This window comes from Panthera onca, chromosome F1 (genome assembly GCF_046562875.1).
Source record: "Panthera onca isolate mPanOnc1 chromosome F1, mPanOnc1 haplotype 2, whole genome shotgun sequence".
NCBI classification, from domain to species: Eukaryota; Metazoa; Chordata; class Mammalia; order Carnivora; family Felidae; genus Panthera; species Panthera onca.
Window position 1 is genome coordinate 1956537 of NC_138355.1, and position 6331 is coordinate 1962867.

General features: G+C 34.7%; 1 pseudogene; it reads right to left on the reverse strand.

The window, feature by feature from the left end:
• Nucleotides 1-3824: 3824 nt before the first annotated feature.
• On the reverse strand, nucleotides 3825-4868 carry LOC132675321 (putative vomeronasal receptor-like protein 4; annotated as a pseudogene).
• Nucleotides 4869-6331: the final 1463 nt, after the last annotated feature.

Sequence of the window (6331 nt, forward strand, 5' to 3'; positions counted from 1 at the left end):
TCAGTATATTACTGGAAATCCTAGCCTCAGCAATCACACAACAGAAAGAAATAAAAGACATACAAATTGGCAAGGGAAAAGTCAAATTTTCACTCTTCACGGATGACATGATGTTCTATGCTAAAACCCCAAAGACACCAAAAACTGCTAGAACTGATTCATGTATTCAGAAAGCTGCAAGGTATAAAATCAACATACTGAAACTGGTTGCATTTCTTTACACCAATAGTGAAACAGCAGGAATAGGAACCAAGGAATCAATCCCATTTACAATTACACCAAATGATGTAAAATACCAAAAAATAAACCTAACCAAAGAGGTCAAAGGCCTATATGGTGAAAAATATAGAAAGCTTATGAAAGAAATTGAACACCCAAAGTGGGGCGCCTGGGTGGCTGAGTCAGTTAAGCATTTGACTTTGGCTCAGGTGATCATCTCTGAGAGTGTGATTTAGAGCCCTGTGTTGAGCTCTATGCTGACAGCTCGGGACCTGGAGCCAGCTTCAGATTTTGTGTCCTCCCCCCCCCCCAATTCACACTTTGTCTCTCTCTGTCTCTCAAAAATTAATAAACACTTAAAAACTTAAAAAAAGAAGACATAAAAAAGCATAAACATTCCATGCTAGTAGATTGGAGGAACAAATATTGTTAAAATGCTTATACTACCGAAAACAATCTATACATTCAATGGAATCCTTATTAAAATAACACCCGCATTCATCACAGAGCTTGAAGAAACAATTCTGAAATTTTTATGGAAAGAGAAACATCCCTAAGTAGCCAAAGTAATGTTGAAAAGGAGAAACTATGGAGGCATCACATTGTGGACATCAAGCTGTATTAAAAACTCTAATCATCAAGACAGTATGGTATTGGCACAAAAACAGACACATAGTTCAGTGGAACAGAACACAGAATCCAGAAATGGACCCACAATGTGTGACCAACTAATCCTTGACAAGACAAGAAAGAATATCTAGTGGAAGAAAAGACAGTCTCTTTCGCAAATGGCGCTGAGAAATCTGGATAGTGAAATGCAGAAAAATGAAGCTGGATCACTTTCTTATACTATAAACAAAACTAAATTCAAAATATATGAAATCCCTAAATATGAGGCAGGAATCCGTCAAAACCCCCAGAATAGGAAACAGACAGTAGCCTCTTTGAACTCTGCAACAGCAAATTCTTACTAGACATACCTCCGGGAGAAAGGGAAACTAAAGGAAAAATGGACTATTAGGACCCTATCAAGATAAAAAATCTGCAAATCAAAGGAAACAAACAACATAACTAAAGGACAGCCATGGAATGGTAGAAGAGATTTGTAGATTAGATATCAGATAAAGGGTCAGTATCCAAAATAGGTACTTATTAAACACAACAACCAAAATACAAATAATCCAGTGAAGAAATGAGCAGAAGGCATTAATGCACAATTTCCAAAGAACACACCCAGAGGACCAACGGACACAGAAAAGATGCTCAACCTCACTCATTATCAGAGAAATACAAATCAAAATCACAATGAGATACCACCTCACACCTGTTAGAATGGCTAAAAAAACAAGATAGGAAACAACAGATTTTGGTGAGGATGTGGAATTAGGAGAACGCTTTTACACTTTTGGTGGAGATACAAACTGATGCAGTCACTCTGAAAACAGCATGGAGGTTCCTCAAAAAATTAAAAATAGACCTACTGTATGACCCAGCAATTGCACCAATAGGTATATACCCAAAGGATACAAAATTGCTAATTCAAAGGGACACATGCACCACAATGATTATAGCAGCACTATTAACAGTAGCCAGAGTATGTAATGAGTCAAAAGGTCCATTGACTGACGAATGGATAAATATATTACATAGTGGAATATTATTCAACAATCAAAAAGAATGAAATCTTGCCATTTGCAAACATGTGGATGGAACTAGAGTATTATGCTAAGGGAAATGAGTCAGTCAGAGTAAAACCAATATATGATTTCACTCATATGCGGAATTTAAGAAACACAATAGATGAATATATGGGAAGGGAGGGAAAAATGAGATAAAAATGGAGAGAGGAAAACCATAAGAGACTCTTAAATACAGAGAATAAACTGAGGGTCGCTGGAGTGGTGTTTGTTGTAGGGATGGGGTAATTGTGTGACGGGGATTAAGAAGGCACTTGTTCAGATAAGCCCTGGTCATTATTGAAAGGGATGCATCACTGGGTTGTACTCTTTACAACAATACTACACTACAAGTTAACTAACTTTAATTTAAATAGAAAAAATATATAAAATACAAAAGTAAAAGAATCCTTATAATGTACAGCAAGGATAATAATAAAATATAAGAACATCCCAGAAAGCTAAGTAATTCAAGTTAAGGATCTAAAGAAGCAATCAAAATCAGAGACCGTCTCGCCATCCAGATCTTGACTGACTACAAGGAGCTCAAACCTGTGTGGTACTCCAATTCGTCCTCAGGGTGATTGGTACAAAGAGACTAGAGATACCTGCACTGTGATATGTCCCAAAGTTCACAATGAAATTATTAATGGTGAAACACAATTAAATTAGTTTTGGGTATAGGGTAGAAGAAATTACATGTCACAAAATAAATATATCAGCAATATGTTTAAATTATTTGATAGTTATTGAGGAGGGCACCAGTTGGGATGAGCACGGGGTGTTGTATGGAAACCAATTTGACAATAAATTTCATCTACAACATATAAAATATTTAAGTAAAGACAGGAAAAATAGGAAATAAAAATAATGTCGAAAGACAAATAAACTATACACTTGTAAGAGATATTGTGAAGAAGAGGCCTAATACAATTAAATCTTGAAAATTAAATAACTCAATTTAGTACACAATAATTTAGTTAAATATTGTATTAGTCTGAGTTGATGAAAGAAATAATAAACTAGAATAATGAACAAAAATGTTGAAGCCAAATCCATTCAAGAGAGAACATTTATAGAGAATAGAATTGTCACTATATTATATGAAGATCAGAATGGGAAGAAATAAGAATCATTTAAATGTTTCACTACTGTATACAAATTAAAAAACAAAACTAAAAAAATGATGATTATAAATTTCTAATTTCAAAACTAGGCATGAATTTACAAATAAGAAATTAATTGTAACAAAAGCAGATAAATAAAATACTCACCAGAAATATTACTCAAACTGTGTAAATAAAAGAATTTAAAAATATATATGTTGTAACATGAAACAAAGTTTACAACCTTTAAAAGAAGAGAATGATAAATTAGAAAACATACAGAGGTGAGAGTACACTCTCTGCAGCCCTAATAGAAGCCGGAACTCATAGAAATAAATATAAATAGTGCTGAGAAAAGTGTTGCTCAGTTAAAATTAGAGGCACAGCTAAATATCTTGAAGTAAAAAGAGTAAACAGAATTTTCAAATGTTGTATTATCAATAGGTAATGCATTGTAATAAAGTACAATAGTCATTTTTTAGAGTGTATTTCACTGCATTGTAATAGATTACAATAGTCATGCTTTAGAGTGTATTTTACTTCTATAGAGAAAATTTTACTCAAGAGTGTTTGAGAAATAAAATGAAAGATAAAGGAATGTTCAACACATGGCAATATTGAATCTTACTTGATACTAAACTCAAAAAAAGCTTGTGGGTAATTGTTACCAGAGGTTTCAAAAATATTTATTATTTATACACAGTAAACCTTTCAATGACATACAAATTAAAATTACATTTAAATGTTATATATAAATAAACACTCTATAATTTGAATGAAATCAAAATGATCAGTTCTAGATAATGACTTCCACAATATGTGCCTATAACTTGATTGTAATTTTCCCACACAGTCGAAACACATTTTCTATCCTTTTATCAGAACTTATTAGCACCAACGCACTGACAGTGGCATAGACATTGGGCACAAGCTTCTGGAAATCCAGAATGACTGTATCATATGCCCATAAGAGAGTGGAGGAGAAGGAGATAATGACGCCCACCTAGTACATGACCACAAAAAAAAAAAAAAAACAAAACTTGCCAACAGCAGGATGGTTTGGGTGGCCCTTCTCTCTGGGGAGACTCTTGAGGAGAGGTTGATGCTGGGAAAGTGCTGGCACTGCCTTTGAAGCCTGGACAAGAGAATCACAATGTACACACTTGAGAGCAGCGTGCCTCCAACAAAGAAAACATCCCTGGATATTGAAAACGTGAAAAACAGTCCCCTCATGATGGAGTTTAGGCGGGAAAGTGAGCAGTGTTTACTGACACACAGTAGATTGCTCTGGGTCACATTAGAAGGAGCAGCAGTATACAAGATGCAGGCACTAATGAGAGACAAACTGAGAAACCATAAGATGATAAAAGAATGGAAGATGTCCTTTTTGCACGTATGTTTAAAGCTGGCCAACCAGGAGGTCCTAGGAATGATCATGATGGCCTTGAACATGCTGAGGAGGCAGGTGGTGCTCAAGGAGAGACCCCATGTCACCCTTATCATGCAGAATAAAGCCATGCATTTGAAATCATTTAGAATGTTCAGTACTTCAAACAGGCCTGTAGACATTAAAAAACAGTGCAGTGAACAGTTTCATTATGTGGACAAAGGCCAAGTGATAGATGATCAGGACAGTTGGCTTAGGTCTGTGATCCAGAAGTAGCATGAAGATGTGGAAGAGAAGCAGGAAGGTGTTGGCAAAAATTCCAATACGAACTTGTAAGAACTGGCCTATCTTCATACAAATATAATGAACGATATCATCATCACAGTGACAAAGAAAAAACATATTTTGTCTATCTGAAAAATTAGACCTCACGTTATCAATGTCATTTATTCCTTTGTCAAAATCATCACCACAGATCATTTTTTGTTTTACTCAATTAATCATTAAGTCTATGTTGTATAAAGTCTTAGAAATAGAGTCTCAATATTATTTGTGCACCATTTGACTGTGTGTATATTATTTACATACGTATCTATATGTTATCTTTCTATATCTACCTATCTATCTGTCTGTCTATATGTGTCATCTAAACTGGGAAGGAGAGAAGGAAAGAGAGGAAGGAGAAAGACACAGAGAAAGAGAGATGTCATATCCATATTAATGCCAGGATGATGTTCCCATTCCCCATACTCCCCATACAGTATATTCATATCTTTGTTTAAAAGTTTGCTTTCCTGTTCTGCATTTTCCTGTCTCATATTCAGCATCAAGAATCCTAATAGCCATTAAAGTTTGCATAGATGTTTGTATAGTTCAACTGTTGCACATTTTACCCTAATGGGAAAAAAAATTACGAAAGAAACAATTGGGGGGAAAATTATGCCCAGGCAAGTCTTCCATCACATACTGTGACATTTTTTCTTCTTCCTGCTTCCAAACTTAGAGACCATCATGATCGCGTTTGGTCTATCCTGTTAATTCAGCACAATCTCCCCTTAAAATTAGATAATTATTAATAATCTTTCAACATAAACCTTAATTCTCATTGTCATACAACCTAATGATTCATATCAGGGATATGAAGATTTGCATACAAACATATGAGAGGATGGAAATAACAATTGTATTACAAATCCTATGAACAAATTTTATTGGCATTGAACCTGGCACACTCCCCTCTATTTTCATCATGGTGATTCATTTTATAATCTCTTTTTATATCAGTAGGGAATTGCTGAAGTTCAACTCTCAATTTTCAAGAGGACAAGAGGACAAACAACTAATATCCACTTTATGATGTCCACAAAATTGTTTTAAAATATTTTTATGGACACCTTTGCAGGGAAATTCATTTAATAAAAGGATACCCTCTTGTGCCATTAAACAATCTCCAATAGGGGCACCTGAGTGGCTCAGTCAGTTTGGGTCTGACTCCTGATTTTGGGTGTGGTCATGATCTCAGGGTAGTGACTGATGTAAGCCTCTGCACTGACAGCTCAGAGCCTACTTGGGATTCTCTCTCCCCTCTCTCTCCCCTTGCCACCTCTCACATACTCACTCTCTCAAAATAAATAAATAATCATTTGTAAAATTGATTTGTATAATTGGACATATTGGATATACACACACACATATGAATATATGCTCATCCTCATGTGTGTGTGTGTGTGTATGTGTGTGTACATATATATATATATATATATATATATATATAGGATATATATATAGGATATATTAATATATTGGAGATATATATTATCATATATATATGCTCATCCTCATGTCTCTTCAGGATATTTCCAATATCAGAATACTTTGTAAAATGTCATTGAACGCTTTTGCAATTATCTTATCATGGTATTTGCCCTATATGTAGGCATAAT